Source organism: Euphorbia lathyris, chromosome 8 (genome assembly GCF_963576675.1).
Source record: "Euphorbia lathyris chromosome 8, ddEupLath1.1, whole genome shotgun sequence".
In the NCBI taxonomy this organism is placed as follows: domain Eukaryota; kingdom Viridiplantae; phylum Streptophyta; class Magnoliopsida; order Malpighiales; family Euphorbiaceae; genus Euphorbia; species Euphorbia lathyris.
The window spans coordinates 81,601,667-81,626,117 of NC_088917.1; the positions used below are offsets into that span (position 1 = coordinate 81,601,667).

General features: G+C 32.4%; 1 pseudogene; it reads right to left on the reverse strand.

Annotated features, from left to right (window-relative positions):
• Positions 1–9,809: 9,809 nt before the first annotated feature.
• Positions 9,810–24,020, reverse strand: LOC136203546 (receptor-like protein 14; annotated as a pseudogene).
• Between the last annotated feature and the right edge of the window lie 431 nt (positions 24,021–24,451).

Consider the following 24,451-nt stretch of genomic DNA (forward strand, 5'->3'; position numbering starts at 1 on the left):
GTTAGGGTCTTAACTTTTGAAATATGTGCTATATGTGCTATTTTATTTCTTTTGCTGTGTAACTGCTGACTTCTATCAATATATCATACTTCTTTTTCTTATTCAAATACTGAGTTATGATATATGCTATTAAGTACTGAGTTATTATGTATCTTCGTTTATATCAGCTATGCTTAACACTTATAATATTTATTAACTAAATGATATGCTGATAACATGTTTGACATCATACTATGATCTTATGCAACATTCTGATAAAGAACTCATTGAACAATAATTTGCTCAGCGCGCTCTGTATATCTAAAACTTCCGCTTAACACTGAGTAAATAGAATATGTAATATAGCTGACCTTCACCTAAAAACTGACATTAGACTCACTCATTTAAATTCTTAAATGTTGCAATTAAAACTAAGTCAGTAGTGCAACCCTTACGGGGGAGTTTGCTAAATGATATAAGGTCAACTATCATGGGGGAGCTCATACTGAGTTCCTTGCTGAATAGTTTTGCCAACATCAAAATGGGGGAGTTTGTTGAAACACCTTTCCACATAATTTTGATTTGACAAAATTGTTTAAGTATAAATTAGAATACATATTCTAAACACACTAAGTTTAAATGCTTTGATTTATTCTACTAATGTGTTTGTTCAATGTTGAGTATAAATGTTATAAGTCATAAGGATTGGAAGGCCCAAGCCCAATACGGAAGCCAAGGCCCAAGTCAAACAACTCAGTACACTCGGCCCGCGTATGTCAAGATGTTGTCGTTTTGGACAAAAACGCAACTCAGCAAACGGAAGGATCTAGAAGACCTTCGGGAACAACTTCACAATGAAGCTGCTGAGTAGTCTCGATAAAGCGTACAAGACAGCAGACTGGCAAAGGAAAACTTCCAGACAAAGTGTTTCCTCTTTTGGCAAAGTTCAGACGACACAGTATGCTGTCCAGTTGACTTTACCATAAAAGGAGAGACCATCTGCAGTGCTGACCGAGGACAGAAGATACACGATTATGATTGGCCGAGAGCTCTGTACAAGTCAGGATGACAACGACACATAGCCGTTTCCCTCCAACGGTTATTTCGAAATTCGAAATGACCAAATGACCAGACGTCTCTATAAATAGTGCCATCACAAGCTTCAAAAAACACAGAACTTGATCAAGCCATCACACTGTCCAAATCTCTACAAGTTCTGCAAGCAAGAAGCAAAGCAAAATTCTTACACTACATTTTCATATCTGTGTAAAAGTCTAGAGTGATTGTAAATCTTCTAAAGTGTCTTAGCACATCTTTGTATTAGGACAAAAACACTTATCATTTCTAGAGATAGAAAGGAGAGGCTGAGTACTCGGTTTTAAGTACTCAGCGGAGAGATTAGGATTGAGTAGAGGTATAGAGGAAGGTACTCTTGTCATACTCAATTGATGATATTGTAAAAGGTTTGAGGCTCTACCTTTAAAGAGCTCAGTAGAGGATTTGAAATCTCGGAAGTGTTCCGGGGACAGGACGTAGGCTTAGAAGAAGCCGAACCTGGATAAATCTGCTGAGTGAAGTATTTCTAAACCTTAACTCCTTATTTATATTGCTTGCTTAAAACAAACTAAAACTGACCAAGTAAAAGAGGTCAAGCTGAGTTGTGCGCTGCCAACGAATTAAGTCAGGAATAGACTCTGAGTGCTACTTCCTGATCTAAGCAACGAAACTGACCTAGTCACTAGTTGACTAAGCCAGTGTCTTGTCGATTGATCAGCGTCGCTGTCATATAATCTTCTCTAGAAGAAAAGAAATCTGCCCTAATCGTTTTAAAAGGTAAAATAGTTCCTAACCCCCCCTTGGAACTATACTTGCAACCTTACAAGGGACCAACAGGAACTACTCAGCGCCGCTGAAATCGGTATACCAAAAGAGGTCTTGAATGAAGGCGTTATTGTCTTTGACGGCATTAATGAAAGCCGATAAACTTAAGGAGCTTTCCGCTGTGCTAACCGCCGCTGTCTTAACCGACTCTTTTAGAATTCCTGCTCCTCCTGATGCTGACAAAACGGGGGAGAAAGAACAGGCTAGAACTCAGCAGGAGGCTCCTAGAAGCAGTCAGTCCAAGCAAAAGAAAAAGAAGTAGAAATAGGCTAGGCTTAGTCTTTAACTTAGTCTGTAGTCCTATGTTCTTTTATGATCATCTTTTGCTATGTATGCTGACTACTTTACTTAATACAATACTTGCATCTTTTATCTTAACTTGAGTTATTTCATATGATGCTGAGTATTATGTTGTTGTGTATCTTCAATTACATCAACTATGTTTACTGTCTATAATACTTGTTGATTGTATCCCATGCTGATCATATGTTTGACATTGTCTTGTATGTTTATAAAACACTGTCTCATAAAACCCATTGAACAAAATGTTTACTCAGTGCTCTCTGAATGTTAAACCTTCCGCTTAATACTGAGTAACATAGAATATGTTCCATGAGCTGACCTATATCTGAAAACTGACCTTAGACCTACTCGATTAAACCTTAGAATGTTTAAGAGTTAAAACTAAGTCAGTAGCTCAACCCTGACGGGGGAGTTTGCTAAGTAATAATAGGTCAAGTATCATGGGGGAGCTCAACACTGAGTTCCTCGCTGAATAGTTTTGCCAACATCAAAATGGGGGAGTTATAATTATTTATAAGACATAAAGAGTAAAAGGCCAAAGCCCAAGTCAAACAGATCAAGACAACTCGGCCCGCGTGTACAAAACGCTGTCGTTATGATCAAAACGCAACTCAGCAAGAGAAGGATCTAGAAGACCTTCGTTGAACAACTTCGGAGTGAAGCCGCTGAGTTGAATCGACAAAGAGTACGAGACAGCAACTAAGCAAGAACAACTTCCAGACAAAGTAATTCCACTTTGGGTAAAGTTCAGAAGACACAGAACGCTGTCTAGTTGACCTTACCATAAATGGAGAGACATTATGCCGAGCTGACTAAAAGCTGCTCAACACTGACCGAGGACAGAAGATACTCAAATCTGATTGGTCGAGAGCTCTGAGCAAGACTAAGTGACAACGACAGGAAGCCGTTTCCCTCCAATGGTTATTTCGAAATTCGAAATGACTGATGCCTCAGACGTCTCTATAAATAGAGCCCTTCAGTTGCTTCATTTGACACAGAACTTGATTAAGCCATTACGCTGACAAAAATTCTACTCAAAGTTCTGCAAGAAAAAGCAAAGCAAATTCTTACACCAAATTCTATATCTTTTGTGTAAAAGTCTAGAGTGATTATTCAATCATCTAAAGTGTCTTAGCAATTGTTGTTTAGGACAAATCTTTATCATTTCTAGAGATTAGAAAGGAGAGGCTGAGTACTCGGTTATAGTACTCATCGTGAGATTAGGAGTGAGTAGAGGTATAGAGGAAGGTAATCTTGTTATACTCAGCTTCTAAGTTGTAAAAGGTTTGATGCTCTACTGTTAAAGAGCTCAGTAGAGAATTCAAAATCTCGGAACGTGTTCCGAGGATAGGACGTAGGCTTGGAGGCCGAACCTGGATAAATCTGCTGAGTAATATCTTTCTAACCTTAAACTCCTTAATATATATATTGCTTGCTTAATCAAAACTGACCAAGTAAAGAGGTCAAGCTGAGTTGTGTGTATTGAGTGTCTGAGTTCAGGAATAGACTCAAAGTGCTATCTCCTGACTCAACGAAAGAAGCTGACTTAGTCACCAGTTGACTAAGCTAGTGTCTTATTTACTCAGCGCGCTGTGTAATCCTTTTTCAAAGAAAAAGAAGTTAGTCTTAACGTATTAAAATTTTAAATAGTTCCTATCCCCCCCTTGGAACTAACTTGTTACGTTATAAGGGACCAACACGACTTTCTTAAAAGACAAAGAATCTTAGCTCCATAAGGATTCCTAAGAAGGGACAAGCTCTAAACTTAAACTACCACTATAAATAGACATATATTGACAGACAGTTCGCTACGTTAATTACGATCTCTAAACCTATTTTTACCCTTCTATTCGATCATAAATCATAAAACTGACTTAGGCATTGGAACGTGTTCGCCGGATTCCGATCCCGTCTGACCTACTTCCTATTTTGTAGGCTCGTTACTACATCATATCTATCATTGCGGCTTTGACACGTAAACAGTTGAGATAACAAGTGATAAATATATATGAATTCCACCTTTATATATGAATTATTTTTTCAAAGGGATAATGTGCAAAAATACCTATAACGTTTTAAAATGTTGCAATTTTGCCTCTAACGTCTAAAATGGTATAATTTTAACCCCAACGTTAGCAGCCAAGAGCAATTTTACCCCTAACGTTGATAATTTGGATCAATTTTAGACCCTACAGAGATATTTTATTCCTTGTTATGCACAAATTGCATATCAGTAACTTCTAACAAAAAAAATTTCATGTTTTTTTATAATTTAATAATAAAATTGGAGGTTAATTTTTATAAATTCGGTGAATTTGTTTTGTCCAATACAAAAGACAATATATATATATATATATATATATATATATATATATATATATATTACTTTTTTTTCACATCTCAACATATGTTTGTGATTTGTTACTGATAAAATGACGCACATGTGAAGTGTAGATGACAAGATTGATGACCGAAAAGACAGTTTGATGAATTATTTCTCAAACTGACCCAATTTATCAATGTCAGAGGTAAAATTGCTCTTGTTTTCCGATGTTAAGGGTAAAATTGTACAATTTTAGATATTTAAGATAAAATTACTCCTGATCCAAAATGTTAAAAGTAAATATGTCTTAGAGCAGCTCTAGTGGTATGTGAGAGGAACTTACTTGCAAATAAAAAAGATTGATTAGTTGTAACCAACCATTAGAAAGGTTGCAACTAGTTTGTAACTTCTGCCAGTTACAACCAAAACCATTACCCAACATATACACATATGACATATAGATGAGAGAGTGAAAGCCAATCACCTAATTTTTATCCTTGGATCTAGCAAGTGTGATTCACTCTCTAAATAAGACGTGTAAAGCTCATAAAAGCAAGATAAATCTGATATTTTGTGGCCCCAACAATCAATATTAGGTTATTTATTTTATCATTTTATTGTTTAAATATTGTTTTATTGTTTTGCATTCATTTTATCATTTCATTTTGCATTCATTTTAGAGTTAATATACATATTTGCCCCTGTGTTTTTGCGGAAAAACAGATTTACCTTTAAATCAAATAAACCTATAAAACTATCCCTGAATTTTCCATAAACCTACAATTATACCCTAATCTGACGGAGCTGCTAAACGACGATGACATCAAACCTTCTTATCTCCAGAAAAACTTCAGAAAAGAACAACCAATCACAAACAGAAAAAATATGCACATTCAATTTCGATTAAAAGCAAGTTAGAAGAACAAATTGGTCAAAATTCATTTTCATAAAAGCTCAATCAACCTAATAAAATGGCGTAATTAATCCAAAAGCAATAGCAATAGAAAACAATAAGAAACCAAATGAATTTTGATTGTCGTCATCCAATTTTTTTTTGGAGACGAGAAGGTTTGATATTATCGCCGTTTAGCCGCTCCGTCAGATTAGGGTATAATTGCAGGTTTATGGAAAATTCAGGGATAGTTTTGTGGGTTTATTTGATTTAAGGGCAAATCTGTTTTTCCGAGAAAACACAAGAGCAAATATGTATATTAACCCTTCATTTTATTTTATTGCTTTTGTATTCTATTTTTTTCATTCATTTTATTGTTTAAAAGCATTTATTTATCCTAATATTTATATTCAACGGATATATAAATAGAATAATAATAATAATTATTCATTTGTTTCTTTCAAAATATTACCGTTGCATTTATTTTTCTTGTAATTTAGTTTTTAATTTACTAGTCTATTTGCATTTATAGTTTCGTAGTAGAGTCATCTATATAAATCTAAAATTGGATGTAATTGAACATATATGACAATATTTTGGAGTCACTGATCATAATGCATGATTCTCGTAAAAATTATGTAATTTTGTTGTATGCAACCCCTATTTTAACTGGCTAATAAGATTAATAAGATTTATGTTATTTCATAATAATAATTTATTTATTTAATTTTATTAAAATAATAATACATATTGAATTAATTATTATATTAGATAAATTTTTTTTATTAATAGTTAGTATAGAATTAATTATATTGTTGGATAAAAAATTATTAATTGTATGTTAATTGAGTAAATATGAAGTGTTTTATGATAAGCGGGGCTTACTAAAATTTGAAGTAACAAGTTATTCTAGTGGTATGTAAATTTAGAGTGTTATCTTTGATGATGTGGAGGTCCAAAATAACAAAATTTGTAACTTTGCACTAAAGATGCTCTTATATCAAATCTAACCAAACCATCCAATCAGAACCAGTCGAACCGACCTGTCCAGTTTTCAAAACATTGATTATTTATCACTGAAGTTTTGTATTTATGGTTTGATGATAAATAAACTTACAAAAATTTAATTTCAATGTAAATAAAATAGTTAGATTAGAAGAAAAGGCTAACGGAAAACTGACGTGACGAAGTTAACTCAAAATCTTATATTTTTGGACTTCTTATATGAATATCATAATTAACTATAAAATTACAACTAAATCAGATTATCAAATTTAATTCTAAATATATCATTATTTTTTATATATAACAAATAAAATATGCTTTTACACCCTAATTAAAAAATTTAAACTTCAATTCATAAATTCTAAGCTCTAAACAATATATTTTAGACCCCTAATTTATAAACTCTATTTTTTAAAATAAATTAAAAATAATGATTTTATTAGTTTGACATAATTCAAAATATAACTCGATATAATTGTAGATAGTTTTTTGAAAATAAATTTGTATGTAAATTTGTCAATATTTTTCAGCCAATCACTATGAATTATCCAACAACATTTCTACCATGTCCAGTGACGAATACATGATTGTTCAGTTGGGGGCTGATTTTACACGTGGTTTGTAATTTTTTTTTTTTTTGCTAAATTGAACTTGTTTAAATTTTTTTAGTATATACACGTGTTATAATCGGAGTGGTTAAGAACCAATTTTTAAGTATCAATATAAAACTTTTCAAGACAAAGCTATATTGTATTTAAGATTCTTAACATGTAATTTTTTTTTGTAATAGAAAAAATCAGATTTAGGGACGGCCTAATAGGCAAAAAAAAAAAATTAGAAATTTGGATTTAAGAAAGTCCTAACATGCCAAAATAAAAAATAAAAAATTGGATTCAATGAGAACCTAATAATCTAAAAAAAATTAGAATTGTGGATTTAGAGAGGACCTAACAGGCTAAAAAAAAGTTAGAGTTTTGAATTTAGAGACAGCCTAACAGGACTTGGGCTAACTTTGAAGTACTAATTCTGCACTCGATTATTATTTCTTTGAAAACAGAAGGCCAGAATCATCATAGCCTCAAATTTTATGGAGACATGGAGTCGAAACTACTCGTAGTTATGGTGCTTCCAGCGGCCGGGAGGACCTGGCCCCCGAACCCTTGTCTCCACCCCCGACCATGTCTCCCTAAGAAAAATGTTAATGCATGTTGAAAATCAAATCCTGTTTAGTTTAATTTTTCTATTAGAATAAGAATTTAAGTTTAATTCTTAATAACTAGAATAAAAAATTTAAAATTTTCTTGTTGCTGAAGTATTTTTTATTTTTTTTAAGCTTTCATATTGGCACATGGTAGAAATATTGATAAAGAATTTTAAGTAGGTTTGATATTTATTTTTTCTGGGTGATTTACAATTATCTAAGTAATAATTTAAATTATATCTAAATCATTATTTGTTCTAAAAGATCTAGTGCAAGACCATAAGCCTATGTTAGTGTTTCTTATGAAAACAATGATTAACTCACAACCCATATCAGAAATATGTAAATAGTTTGGTTTTAAGGTCATTTTGTATTGTGTTAGTATCTTAAAAGAGTTAGACAATTACTCAGTCTCTTATGTAAAACATCCAGCGAATTCGGTCGCTCATCTCTTAGTTAAGGCGGTCAATTTTCAGTATGTTCGTGGTGTGTGAGCATGTCCACCACCATATCTCAATGTTGTTCTTTCTTCCAATTTTAATAATTAAGAAGTGTTTTATTTCAAAATAAAGTAAATTTTTTTTGATAGAAATTGGGACGAGACAGAACTTGAGCGGGGAGAGCACCCATGGCCCAAGAACTGTCAAACCCGTAAAAAAAAATTATTATTTTTAATATATTTTACGAACTAAGTCTATAAATTAGAAGTTTATAATATATTTTTTAGAGTTTAAAATTTGTGAATTGTAGTCTCAATTTTTTAAATTAAAATATAAAATATATTTTATTTATGATATATAAAAAATAGTGACATGTTGAGAATTAATTTTAATAATCAAATTTAATTATAATTTTATAATTAATTATAATTTTCATGAAAAGGAAAAAAATTTCCTTTGCTTTTTAGATTAGGATACCTTCCAGAAATCGGTCAATGTTAAGTAGTGTTTGATACTTTGGGCCTTTTTAGGCCTCACATGTTTCTGAACATAATAATTAAATTTGGGCCAAAGTAAGATTTTTTTTTTGAAGAATGGGCCTAAATAAGATTGGTGAATATTTTAGGGGTTTCTTCGTGAATATATAGAAATTTAGATTTGAAAAATTATTTACAATTATGTTAAGTACTAATATAAATAATATTAAATTAAGAAAATTATTGTTTTTCATATATTTTAAGAACTATGTTTTATAAATTAGGGGTCTAAAATATATATATTTTTTTGGGTTTAGGATTTATGAATTGAGGTTAAAATTAATAAATTATGGCGTAAAATCATATTTTATTTGTAATGTAGAAAATAATGATATATTAAAAATTAAGTTTTTTAATATAATTTAATTGTAATTTTATAATCAAATACGATTTTCATGTAAATAGTCCCTATCATAAATAATTTTATTCCATAGGAGTTACAAGGAGCGGAATTCGATATCTTCAGTTCGCAAGTTCATTCATTAATTTAATTTCTTTATTTTTGTTGTAGAAGTTATGTTAATAACCCACTAAATTGTTATATGTGATTAACCAAAAAACAAAACAAATACAGAAAAATATATTAACAATGAAACTAAAAATTAAAAGGAAAGAGTTAGACAAATTTGAGGTATGTATTAGCAGTTTCTTTAAGACAGATATTGTCGCTATTGACGACTGTCTCCTAAGATACAACAAATTAAGCAAGCGAACTCAAACCGTGTGTAGACTCATTATCACCGAAGTAGAAAAACAACACTATGAACAGACAGAGAATAAGAAAAATTTCAGAGAATATTTTTTCCACAGTCAAGACTCTAGTCTTTGAATTTGACAATTCCAATTCTATATAAATAGAACTCAAGGGTTATATCTTTTTACGAATGAATACGACTGTACACGGACAACATGGCTGTTCACGACGGATACGATTGTTCATAAAAGGAAGTGTTTGTTGGTATTTAAATTAATATATAATTTATTCAAAATTTTCTAACATAAATCTAGTTTGGTTTGGTTAAATACAAGTATGAAAACTTGAAGATTTGATAAAAATAAAAAAAAGGAACATTACGATGAAAAAATGATATTATTTTAAGACAATAGAAACCAAAACATTATACTTGAGAGACATTTTTTTTTAAAGATATACTTGAGAGACATACTTCCTATTTCAATTGATTTGAATGTGAACATACAAAAAAAAAAAAAAAAGTGGCTTACAATTAAAACAAGAAAATAATAAAAACCAAATTAAAGTTGTACATATAATTCAAAAGCACACAAATTACATAGAATGTATAACTTCAAGTTATTCAATCTCGAACATATCTATAGATCCTTCGACAAAACATAGGAAACTTAAACTTTGACAAAAATGGAACATTGTCAATGATAAAGTAGTAGGAATTGTCTATAGTCATCTTAACATAATAAAACCAAACTCTTCTCCAATACGGATTTATGCATAGAACTGCAGCTATTACTGACAACACCATCCCATAAACTACACCAAAGGTCATGTAAAAAGTCTTCATGTCAATGAAGCTATTGTTGCTTTCTTCATTGTCACTTGAAGTTGTTTTTAGAGGATTGCAACTTTTCAGTAATGGCCAACCACAAAGAGAAGGATTTCCTCTGTAACTGCTTTCATCAAATGTTGCAAACTGTGCCACATCATCCGGTGTTCGACCAGATAAATTATTGTAAGACATATTGAAAACTGCGATACTGGTCAATTGTGTAAGCTGATGGGGTATTGTTCCTTGTAAGTTATTGTGTGAAAGGTCTAAGCTCTCAATTTCTTTCAAATTGGAAAATGTTGGAGGAATTTTTCCGGTTAAACTATTGTGAGAAAAGTTTAGTACTTTGATATTTCCAAGGTCTCCAATTTGAAGAGGAATTTGACCTGTAAACTTGTTACACGATATATCAATTCGAGACATATAAATCAAAATTCTTGCTTTAAAGGAATATGTATTACCCTTCACTGTAATCTCTAAGGGTGTAACCTTTGTGGGTATTGAAAAACGAGTATGAAAAAGATTATTGTGTAACAGAGTCTCATAGCTTGTAAAATGTAGACATGAGATCATATGGCCAGACATTCTATTGTGAGAAATATCAAGCAAACTTAATTGCTTCAGCTTGCAAAGTTCAATTGGAATTTCTCTTTGAAAATTGTTATGTCCCAAGACTAGATAACTTAATTGAGAAAGTCTCTCAATCCATGAAGGGATGCTTCCTGATTATTGTAGCTAAGGTCTAAAATTATTAGCTTAGAGCAATAATAAAATGCATCCTTCAATGATCCTTGAAGCCTATTTTTGGATAGCTTGACAACATTAATGGATGAGCTAAAGTTGGAAGGTAGATATCCAAAAATATTGTTATTTGAGAGATCTAAAAGTCCAAGTCTAGACATATTTCCTATGCACTTTGGTATTCTTCCAGATATATGGTTTCTACTGATATCCAAAACATATAAGCTAGTGTTGTTACACAGGCTATCTGGAATGCTTCCATTAAACTCATTTCCAGACATCTCTAATGATATTAATCTTGGAAAGTATGCTCCAATTTGTGAAGGGATATAGCCATTGAAACAATTATCAGAAATGTCCAAATTTCTCAAATTCACATGAGGATTAGTTGGTAGAAGAAGAGACCCAGAAAGAGAATTGTTGTTCAAATTAAGGTGTCTTATTCTTGTGTTATTCTCTAACAACCAATATGGAAACTTTCCTCTCAATTTAATGTTAGAGATCGTCACGTCTTGTAGGTTATGTTGGTGATATAGGAATTTGGGTATTGCTCCAATGTCACCATGTCCAACATAATAGCCATTAAAATAGAGTACCTCTAATTGGAACTTTGGACTCAAATTATGGTCATTTTTGTCTGCATATATTATATTGTTATCAACAATCAAGGATTTGAGTTGGGAAAGGTTGAAAAGTGGAGTGAGTGAGATTGGGATTTGGAAGAGATTGCGAGAGAGAATTAGAGATTGGAGGGATGTTAAACTCTGTAAGGGAGACGAAAACATTGTTCCATTGAATTGATTGTAAGAGAGGTCCAAATAATAGAGGGAAGTCAAATTGGCCAAGCACCAAGGTAGAGTTCCATTGAGGTCATTCAGTGACAGATCAAGTGCTTCAAGCTGCTTCAATAGGCACAATCCTAATAAGAAATTATGCAAATATATAATGACTTATAGAAAAAATAACACAAAAATATAAGTGATGATATATACCTTGAGAAGTAGGTATGTTGCCACTAAGTCCACATCCTTTTAATGATAAAGTTTTAAGGGATCTCATTATTCCAATGCTTTGCACGATATTGGTGTCGAGACCAGAATTATTCAAGTACAAATGTTCCAATGTTCCAAAAATAGATCCTATATTATTAAAACGAAAAAACAATTATGCATGTCAAAGAAAAGATAAGGGAATTATGAAGTTAAAAGGTTGTAAAGTATCTTTACCAATAGAAATGGTGCCATTGATATTGAGACTAGTCAAGGACAACAGTTTGAGAGAAGGAAATGCTCTCTTAATGTTTCCAAGGAAATTCTCATCTACACAAGAATAGCCCACCACTAACTTTTATAATCATAATGAAATTGAAATAACTACTTAATAAATTGGTTATATTATTTCTAACTTTTGAAATTGACGGGCCCTTTGAATTGGTTGTATGATATATCAAGAGTTTTGAGAGATGACAATATATTATATCAGAGTTAAAACTCAAGATTTAAGGAATTCACCTGAAATATTAATTGTTCCATTCAGATTATTTCCACCCAGGTATAAAGATTTCAAAGACGGAAGAGCACTCAGAGATGGCAAGATACTATTGTTGAGAGAATTCCAACTTAAATCAAGAATCTCCAAATTGGTAAGAGTTGATAGCCTTTCAAAACCTGCAAACCAAAAAGATGATAAATTAACAAATTAAAGGCATTGATTAGTTAGTGTATTAATTGAGAATTCGAACTACCTTCATTCTCAATGCAACCAGTTATTCCATTACCCCCTAAGTAAAGTTCATTTAAATGTTGAAAGGGAAGAAACAAAGAAGCATTTAGATATCGTTCTTCCGAATTCCAATCTATTATACCAAAAAGATCAAGTTGAGAAACATGGCTTGTAGTGGAATTGCACTCAACTTTTTCCCAAGTACAACAATCAGCTACACCACTCCAATCAGAATTGGAAATATTGAAGGAAGATTTGAGTTGTAAGAGAGCAATTTTCTCAGTCTCCAAACAGCAATCAGAAAACCACATCATTCTTATAATCGTAATTATAATAATAGTCATCAACTTCTTCTTACTCATCTTCTCCATTTGATATACCCTAGTCTGTTTTGTGAAATAACTTTCCATTGTCTTTGTTTCAATATATATTACTTATGTGTTGGCATGTTTCTTCATTTTGTACAAACAGATGCTTCACTTTTCCTTTTCATACACTTCAGTCAAAAACAAGTTTCCTTTTCATACATTTAGGTTGGATGGACCTCAGGCAAAACATGTATGGTTTGGTAGATAAAACATTCTGATTCACTAAAAATTGTATATTAATTACTTTAAATGAAAAAGCAAAAAAACAACTGGTAAATTAATTTATGGACACTGAACTTTATCCATTTTAACATTGTGGCAACTGAACTTCAATAACTTTACACTTTATAACACCGGTGGCCACTCAACATCTCAAAACGGTTGCTGACGGTCCCAAAATAAAAAATTTGAAGAGTTAATGATATTATAAGGAACTTTAGTCATTGAAAATTTTCATTTTGAGATTATTTAGGTGTTGTTTAGTTAGGAGAGGAAGTGGATTTTTAGAGAGATAAAAGCTCTAAAGCTGTGATTTTGGAAAAAAAATGTGGTTTCATGTTAAATGTCGTTGCGAACAATTTTAATTCTTGCATATTATCATTTTGAGGTTGTTAATAGTCACTTTAAGGAGTTAGTTAAAGTTGAGTGGCCATCAGTGTTAGAAAGTGTAAAGTTCAGTTGTCATATCGTTAAGAGTTGAAGTTCAGTGACCATAATGTTAAAATTGGTAAAGTTAAGTGGCCATAAGTGTAATTTATCCAAAAAAAGTTTCATAGGTGATTTTTAACTTTTTACTTAAAATAACATATAGTATGAATTTCAAATAAATAACATATGGTTTCACGTGAAAATTTTCAAGAATTAAAATTGTTTAATATCATATTTATTATGGAACTACATTTTTTATAGTTTATTTTTCAAAATTACCTTTTTTAGAAATTTTTTTTCTTCTAAACATTAACTTTCTCTCTCATAAAAAAAACATCTACCCATTGAAATATCATTAGATCATTTCTAGAGAAAAAGAATTATAAAGTCAAATCTAGGTGGAGTGTGTTTCTCGAATTGTACCACAAACAATTTCAAATACTGTGCATTATTATTACTATATCACAAATATTAAAATGCAAATTAAAGCTTTTTTTTAATGTTCTTTTAAATTGTAATTTTTTATATTGAAATGTACTATTATTTTTCCTACAAATAAAAGATTTATCTTTCTTCTTAAAAAGAATAAAGATAAGTAGTGTTGAGGGATTGAAATGAAATTAAGCAATAATGTGAATGTTAGTTCTTTTGGCATAGACTTTAAAGCTAGATAAGTTTCACGTGGACTCCATGTGATTCATGTCAAATTCCAAATGAATATCCCATTCAAAATTTCTGAAATGGAGAATGTAGTACTATATTTGTATTTTAGTGTATTTGTTTTTATTTGGATTTTAATGTAAATTTTTGAATCATTCTCAGTGTAGGGGCCAAAGTGATAACTTACAAGAAGAAGAAACAGATTTATCACATGGTTCCCCAAACATATGTTTTTCAAAATAGGACTAATAAATTATAATTACCCAAATATTTATACGCCATTATAAAAAAAAATATATATATATTTTACCATTATCGATTGGGTTAAGGTGCAAAATTAACTCAAATGTTTCGGGTGAGGAGCAATTTTATACCTAACGTCTAAAATAGTGCAATTTTACCACTAACGTTGATAACCAAGAGCAATTTTACTCCTAACTTTGATAATTTGGATCAATTTCAAACACTTTTATAAAATACAAATATTTTGTTCCTTATTCTGTACTAATTACATATAACTTAGTTCTAAAAAAAATTTATGTTTTTTATAATTTAATAATAAAATTTGAGATTAATATTTATAAATTCGGTGAATTTTTTGAATTCTTTTTGGCTAATTCGTACAAAAGATAATATATATTTTTTTTATCTTTTTACATCTCAAAATATGTTTTTGATTTGTTACTCATAAAATGACGCACGTGTGAAGTGTAGATGACAAAGATTCATGAATATGTTTTTATAAATACTTTTTCCAATTTCTTTATTTCAAAATTATGTATTTGGAAATTATTTAATCTAAAATGGTAAAAAGCATAATTAAGCTTCTAAACTTTACATGTTTTAAAGATCAAACCTCTGATCAATTATTTTTCCACATTGAACCATTGATCATTGATTTTGTTATATATTTAACTTTTCTGTCGAGTTTAGAAGAGGAGAAGATCGACTTGGCGATTCTAATGCTGAAAATCACAAAATGGAAGCAGAAAAGATCGAGTTTAGAAGAACCCAATGTTTTGAAAACCGGACCAGACGTTGAACCGATGAGACAACTGGTTTAAGGTTCAATAACATTATTGAATGAGAGAAATTGCAAATTGAGTCCTCAAAGAATTCTTATATTTCCTTTGTTTGCCACGATGAAAATAATTTTCCATTGTATTTATTTCAAGGGTAATTAATTTATTAGCCCTTATATTTTGACAAAACACACTGTTTAGTCCCTGTATTTTCAAAAACACATGGTAAGGTCCCTAACCTTTTTCTCAGTGAATTGTTTAGTCCTTCCATCTGTTTGTTAGATTTTTTACCGTTTATGACTTCAGAAATGATGAAATTACCCTTTACTATTTACCTTCAAACTTCAGAAGATAAAATCCAATTTAGAATAAGAAGCTATTTGTATGGAAAACAAGAAAAAGAACAGACCCAATGCTTACAAATTTGAACGATTAAGAAGAAAATCAAGAAGAACACTTAAAATTGATTTCAGATGTATTAGAGTTTAAAGGAAAGGAAAATAAAGGAAAAGAAGAACGCAAATCCAAATTGACTAACAGAATCTTCATGAGAGTCTAACGGCATGGACTGAACAATTCACCGAGAAAAACCTTAGGGACTAAACAGTTCACTGAGAAAAAAGTTAGGGACTTTACCATATGTTTTTAAAAATATAGGGACTAAACAGTGTGTTTTGTCAAAATATAGGGACTAATAAATTAATTACCCTTATTTCAATATAGTATATCATTTATCTACTTTAATTGACTCGCTGTTTATGGAACAGAACATGCTAAACAAGTTAACAGACCCCTTCATTTTTAAATAGAAAAAATTATGGTTGTCCTATGACATGATTCATGTAACCTGCACATTAATGAATTAGTGATGATACTTATTGGTTCGGACCATAAATGAATCAACACGATTAACTTGTAAAAAACTAATTGTAAATAAAGGCTTTTGCATGCAAAAGGTACCTCAAAGGTGAGAATTGCCTCACATATTTAAGGAGTTATATAGCTTTCTCATTTAACAATGTGAGATGTTCAATACGCTCTCCTCATAACCAATTAATTTGGTGCCATGTAAACAAAAACCTAACTTACTCCTATTCGGGTTGGTTTTGTATTAAAAAAAACTCTAACAATATTTGAATCCGGTGTATTAACGATTTCTGAAAGTACCAATCTAATTGTAACCATCATATTACTTTATTATTCATATTTTACTCTAAAAAATGGGTAAATTACATAATGGTACTTGAACTTTATCTTAGTTCACAGTTTGTTACCTATATTTCATTTTGTTCAAAAAAATATATAATGATTTGATAATTTAGTACATTTGATCGGCAAACGCGAGTTTGACTATTTTTAAATAAAAATTGACCAAATTTTCTCTCCCTCTCCAATTTTCTGCTGATTTGGGTAGATATTACACAAAGGAAAAGATGAAGAAATTAAGTTAGTGATACCATTTTCGGAGAGCGGCCTCTTGCCAAAAAAAATTGGCAAGGGAAGGTTTGCCCCCAGTACACCCTTATGGTGGGACCCTCCCCGGACCCTCGCTTAACGGGGACGCGTAATGCACCGGGCCGCCCTTTATACCATTTTCGGAGAGCATAAATCAAAGTGAAACGAAATGCAAAAGAATACTTGAGAAACTCCCATTTTCTTTGGAAGGAAAGAAAAACACATAACCAAAGCCCCGGATACAACAGAGACCCAGATCCAGAACACACGGGCAACAAAGAACAAATAGAAAAACTACTTTGTAGGCAACAGGAAAACCAAAAACTCACTAACAGAGATTGTGAATGAAGAAAAATTATCTAATAGAAAACCCGTAGAAAATATTAATTTGAGAGCATGACAGAATTCGCTACTCATAATATCGTTAACGCTAAAACGCATAGTTATTAAGGCGCGCCTTGACTAAGGCTCCAGCCTCAGCGCCTCTGGAGCCCAAAGGCGGACGCGGTCAGTCAGGCACGCGCCTTGGTGCGCCTTAAGCCAGGCGCAAGGCGCGCGTCTCAGCTACCTTAGGGTATTTTAGGGTTGAGGGTATTTTAGGGTTTTCCAAGTTCAGAAAATAAAAGAAAAGCATGGATAGAGAAAGATTGACAGTTTTTACTCCACATATCACAACAGTTAACTCATGTCTTAATAGTTAACTAGAACTTAACTCATGCATTTTATGGTTTCATTGTTGTTATTTGATTATTTGTGATTATTTGTGACTAGTATTATGAATTTATGATTTTTTTTTTTGTGCGCCTCGAGTCGCTCGGGCGTGCGCCTTAAGTTGCGCCTTGCGTCAAGGCTCCAGGACCCCCTTGCACCTTTAATAACCATGCTAAAATGCAACCAATTTCATGTTGAAGAGAGAAAATCTAAGAGAGGAAAATTGGTCAATTTTTAATTAAAAATGGTCAAAATTGCATTGACCGGTCAAATGTACTAAATTGTCTAGTACTTAAGATATATTTTGGGACAAATGAAATCTAGTTACCAAAGCGTGAACTAGAGTAAAGTTCAGTATTATCAATGTAATTTACTATAAAAAATTGAGTACCTCCTAAATTACAAAAATTAGCAGTCTTATAACTTGTTACGAGGAGATATATAAAGACCAAGTCAACTAAATCACCTCACTCAAAGATATCCAACTGTAGTTGTGCCTTGTCCTCATCATCGTAACCATTGGTCATCATTGCATTTGAAAATAATTTAAAAATATCTTTCTTTAAAACATAGATCTATAAAGACTAAGTTCGACACGTTTTGAACTTAAAATGTTTGTAAAATCTAACCCCCGGCGCAGAATTAACAGTCAAATATTAGATTTTTCTGAATAGAAAAAGAATGGAAAAAAAAGTTGATTACCTTTTTCCTTGAGAGTTATGTTGGTACTCCAAAAGTCCGTTGCAACCTCCTGTTACAAAAACCGGCTTGAGATTAGATGGATATAATATACGTATTTCTCATGAATACACTGAACAGAAGACTGAACAATTAGAAAAGGGACCAGGTTACGACTGACAGGCTTTCCTTGTTTAAGTTGCCTATAAATTTGCTATTGTGCAACAAGCTTGGAGATTTCGGGAAATGATCAGCTCGTTTACCGATCTGGTCCTTATGGAGCACCACATATTCTTCCATCCTCAGACTTTTGAGTTAATGGTTTAGTTTGTCTTCCCAATGCTGAGATAAAAGGCCCATTGAACTTGCAGATTCCAATTGATTCTGTTGATGGATATCCTCTTGTGGCAGCACCTGATTCTTCTCGGTTTTCAATCGACTCAACCAACCAGGAGTGCCTTTCTCTATAGCCTGTAACCAGACGGTCTCTAACCTCTGCTCTCGGACGATCGATTCTATCCTCTGCATTAATAATTCCGGTATTCCTTCTTTCTCTTCACCATTTTCCATATCAGCATTAAAGCTTCCTGGATAATTTCAGGGAGTACTCTAGCTGAGAGTCAGAGTAATCATTGATCGGGTTTGTGCAATTTACCTTTCTTTCCTTCTGACCCTGTAACTCACTTTGAATTGCACAGTTCAATGAATCCGCACCATCTGGCACTCCAATGATTCTAACCTCGACATTGCATTTCAGCACCATTTCTATCGAATTCGTGATACTACTCATAAACCTTTCAGCTATGGATTTAATATTTTCAATTTGAAATGCAACATAAACAGCCAAAGCACCTGCAAGCAAAGAAAATTTTCATATCAATAATCTATCTAACAAGGACCGATAAACATGTGCTAAAAATCAGGACATATTTAAATGGCAAAAGTAAACTTTTAGCCCTTCTACTTGGTAAAGTTTGTCCCTTTGGGCTCGTCTACTTCAATTTTGGTACATTAAGACAGACACGGCAACATGAGATCTAACTATTCTCTCTAATCGTATAAAAGAGACTATATTTAGAACTATATTAGTATCAATGAAATCTTCCATAATTTGGAGTTCGAGTTAGCAACTTCACTTCTTTTTCCTTCCTTCCTTCTTCACTTCAAATCGGAAAATAGAAGAGTTGAATGAATAAAAAAAAAAATCCCAAAATCACAAGGAGGTTTATGTTCAAGGGAAAGATGTTCAAGTAGGGGTTGTTTTAGAATGTACTGGTTGTGTTCGAAAGATATTCAACAGGTACTTCGAGATATATTACTCAAAATAATGAACAAAATACGCCTAGTGGATTGGACTTCAAAAATCATTTCCTTATATTTACAAACATACAATTCACAGGGAGATAAAGGAATACATGGAACAATTGCTTGCATGTCACCTGTAATTCGCACGCGAATGTAACCAAATGTCTAGTGAGAACCAAATTTTCATTACAAAAAAGAAGCTAAAGTACATGGGTAAAATGTGCCAAAATCGAAGAATGCCGGTCAAAGTGACAAATTATGCCAAGTACAAGGGTCAATTTGAATTATAAAATGAACTTCTGCCATGATTGCACGGAAACGAAAACTGAAACAAAAAAGCACACCATGAAATGTTCTTTCTAAAAAAATATAACTAGGAAACGGTAGTGGAAATGGAAACGGATAGGAAACACCAGAACGCTAACGAAGAAGAGTTTCAGTGTAACATATATTATAACAGAATCTAGTAAACATGAGCAGGATTGTGAATCCTGATTTAATTAATTATCACATAATGATGCATGATCAGCACGACTACTCAGTGATAATCACACCATTTCATCAGTTAACGATGGCAAAAATGAATAATCTCAGTTATTAATCATAGTTTTACTACCAAAATGTAACAAGAAGGTAAAGAAAAATAATGGAAATACCTTCAACTTCAGATATGTACGAGCTGAGTGAGAATGTACGAGCTGCCTAAGTGTATTTGAATGACACTTTGAAATACACTTTCCCCACATAAGGTCCAATTTTTCCGAGTTTCTGTATCTAAATAGCATATAGTTTGAACCAATTCATCATCCTGTGAAGCAGATGAGATATCCAGTGATTGACTATGAGGACGTTTAGAACTAAAACTGGATTCTACTTGATGACAGGAATTTCCGTTCATTCCTTTGTAAAAAGAAGCAGGCGAACTAGATCTACCTGAGGATCGGAATTCTGCCTGTATACGGCAACTTCTCTTGAAGCACTTGAAGGATCATCCTCGGTAGTCCTATAACTCTGCCTCCTACTGCTACTTACTGCATAAGATCTGGTGAAGGCACTAAACCAAGCTGTGGAAGAGTAACTGTGAACCAAGTTGAGCCGTCACTAGAAACAAGTAGCTGTGGGGAGAAAATTCAAACATGATTGCACACATGCATTCCTTATTGTGTAATTAACGGACACCAATGGGCAGATTCTAATAACAAACTCCAATTGACAGAAAGAACAATGAAAACCAAGATTAAGTGAAAGATAAACTCACCTGAGATGAGCTCAACTCAACGACGACAAGGTTGCACGGAGGTAAAGAGGAGTGGCAGATTGCAAGAGCTTCCAGAGAGGCGATATGAAGAAGAGAGGACCTTGAGCTCGAAATTTACAGAAAGTATTCAATCCTTCTCCCTCTAATAGAGGATACATTTAATGTAATCTTCAGAATCAAATCAGTCAATGAAATAATAGAATTGATGTTACCATCACCTGCAGAATTCAGAATGGACGCCTTTTCTCAGTCGACGGTGAGGAAATGCGGCAGCGGTGACCAACCGATCGGTCGGGGTGGGTCCTGAGAGCAGCGAGGAACGACGGTCGCCGATTTGGGATTTCTGAATTAGTGAAATCGAGAGGGAGAGGAGGGGATTGGGACCAAAAGCAATAACACTAAAATGAAACGCTGCCGTTCCATTACTAAAGTGAAATTTTTAATCTGTTTTAAATAATAATAATAAATAAAAGGAAAAATTACAAAAAATAAACTTTGTGGTTACACAGGTTTGTGGTTTAAAAATTTATAAAATGGTAGCTTGAGCTTAATTCCGTTAGCAAACACATATCAAATTGACTAACGGTGGTACACTACTAGAAAATCACTGTTTACGACGGAAATTTCCGTCAGTAAACACTTAAATTCCGTCAATAAACCAATTTACTGACGGAACATTGACGGTTCGAAAAACGTGGATAAAACACACGTCAGTAAAAGATTTTGACGGAATGCTAACGGAATTTATTGACGAATGCTTGACGGAATTTCCGTCAAAGAGTTTGACGTTTTTCTTGACAGCCATGTTCCGTCAAAACTTTTTGACGTTTTTATTGACGTTAAAACCGTCAAAGTTTCTGACAATATTGTTGACGGAAATTTGTTCCGTCAGTATACTTCTTCCATTAAAAACACGTTTCTGATGGAAGATTGAAATCAGTTTTTTTAATAAATAATAATTGATTTGATAATTAAAATTCATAATACATAAATAAATATAATTTTTTACATTAATATTATATTTGGATTGAAGGGAGCTAATAATAAATAAATAATTAAATAGAATTAAATTAAGAACCTAATTTATAGAAACTTTGAATTGCACTTTGTATAGTATAAAAGATTTGGAGTCCAACACAGCCATACACAAAAGCATGCCAAACATGAGAACGGTTTATCTCATCCCTTTAACGCCTCCTACCATTATAAATGTATAGACTGCATAGTTTGCTCAAATATAAATATATCATATAAAAGTGAGCTTTCTAAGGAGGCTATCTTCTAGTAAGTAGTAACAACATTTGAATCATCATGCGGAAAAAGAAAATTACAATATGCAGAAAGAGTCTAACAAAATCAAACCATTTTAAATGGTTCCTGACTTACTCCATAAATTGTCAGGTGAACAAGGTATCGCCAAGTGAACCCATACTGAATGACACTTCAAACCCACTTTGAATTTGAGTAGTCTCTCCTCTACGGAAATGGCAATAGAGGAAAAGAAAATGATTAACCCTATATGTGTAATTAGACAATGATTGATGATTTCCAAAAATAATATAAAGCATTTCTCAAGTATTAATATGAATCAACAAAAGCCTATTCATTACAGAATAATTAGGATGTTGGCATATAATTTCCATATTTCTTAAAAAATGACCAATAGAAACAGTGAAATAAGAAATACACCACTGACATATTACTCAACATAAAGAGAAAACGAACTTCATATATCCCTTTTCTACTTAATCCAGAAACAAGATTTAGCAACTTTTTGAATCCAAAATGATAGATTTTAATGGTTGTTCTCGAACAAAACAATAGACTTTAGGGGCAGGAATTATATGATTTACAGATACAGAGTTTCCTTCATCTGATGGCATTTCAACAATTGGCCGACCAATTACCACTTTCCTTTGCAGCATTACCACTGTCATCTGTTCAAGAACAATTTATATAAAATATAATAAACTTAGAAAAATGGAATTTTCTAGGTGGATTTTTGGAAATGATGAAACTTCCTACAGTCAGGAATCTAGCTCTCTTTATTCTTGCTTTTTCTTCCTTTCTTCTTTAATTCTTTTTTTTTATAGTTCCTAATATCTACTATTGAAGTAAAATATTCTATGAGAGCTTTCATTGAAAATAGCATCAATAAAATGATAAAAAAAACAGCTAAATTATAAAATCAAGAATCAATACCATGAATGACATTGACATAATGAAGTTTTGAGTTATTTATATCATAGCATAATTTAAAAGACATTTTTTAAAACGTGGTTCTAAATATGAGAGCAAAGATGTGTGAATCTCCAATAGCTAGCGAAGCTTTATCGATGATTTTACATTTACAAGGTATTGATAAAGATGGAAGCTAGTCACCTGCACAATTTGCACAAGATGCAAATACTGCTTGTTTATCAGGTGTTCAAGGTACATTTGAAGTTCCGCATACTGAGACTCGAAAGAGAACAGAAAACTGCTAGAAACGTCCAAAATAGGAGCCAAAATTACTAAAAACCCAAAGAACCCCCTAAAACAGGAGCTACAAGGCCAAAAAAGAGTGATAGAAACCCCTTCATATGAGCCAAAGGCAACTAAAACAACATTAAACCCCTAAACCATAAGCCACAGCCCCCAGGCTAACATCTTCTGACAAGTTTGAGCAATCAACATAGATAACCTTACACAACCCAATCAAAACATTTTAAGCTGTCTATTGTCTAGTATACTTGTATAAGAGTGTAAATTTGAAACTAATCTATGAAAGTTCACAATAAAAGCTTAATTTCTTTACCATAAAACGAACTCCATATAAACCCAATCTGGTTAGTTATGGTCACATATATATAAATAAACAAATATTAATCCTTGAAAGTATATCAGAAATTTAACCAGAGAAATAGTATGAATCTCATAAGGAATTACCTAGAAGTGAGAAACAGAGATGATCCCAAGAAATAGGAAAAGCGTGAAGAAGAAGATCCATCCGTATCAGCAAGCTATAATTGTCAAAAGCACAAGAAGAATCCCGATCTCGAAATCCAGAGATAACCCATCACTATAAACAACCCAAACAGTCACATAAGTAACCTGACCCAGAGTTCAAGAGAAAATCTGGCAAAACCAAAGCCAAAATTAGAAAATTCGAGGACAAGAAGAAGAAAAAACATGAAAACAAGTGAGTTTTCTTTACCAGATGGATTCTCGAAAGGAAGCGAAGCTGAGGAGTCCTCAAACCAAAACATGCAACTGTCACCATTAGAAGAGGGAAGCATAACATCGGTCGAATGAAGAGAAAAATTAGGTTTTCACTAGAGAGAGAGGAAACAAAGATGGAATAGAGATCGGCGGGCCAAAAGAGATGAGAGAACCATAGAATGAAGAGAGAGACTGAAAAGAAAGAATTTATAGGGGTAAGATTAGGGTTGATTTGAGCCGTTTGATCAAATCATGATCAATGTTCAGATCCAATTTAAGATACAAAATTATCTTTTTGCCCCTATTTAATTTAAAATTCCGAACAGGGCCTCCTTTTCTTTAGGAAAACTCCAACGGCCCCTTTAAGGCTCAACTTTTTTTGCCCAAATCTTTTTTATTTAATTTTCTTTCAATTAACCTTTTAAGCACTGCTCAGTTTTTTTAAGGGGAATTAATTAGTATTTAGGTTAATTAGGTGAGTTTTGCATTACGTTTTCAATTAATTTTCATTTCATTGTTTTATTTGTTCAATTTAATTTAATTATTAGTGAAATTAGTTTTTATAATGGGATAAGGTACCAAAATAGGTCTCAGGTTTT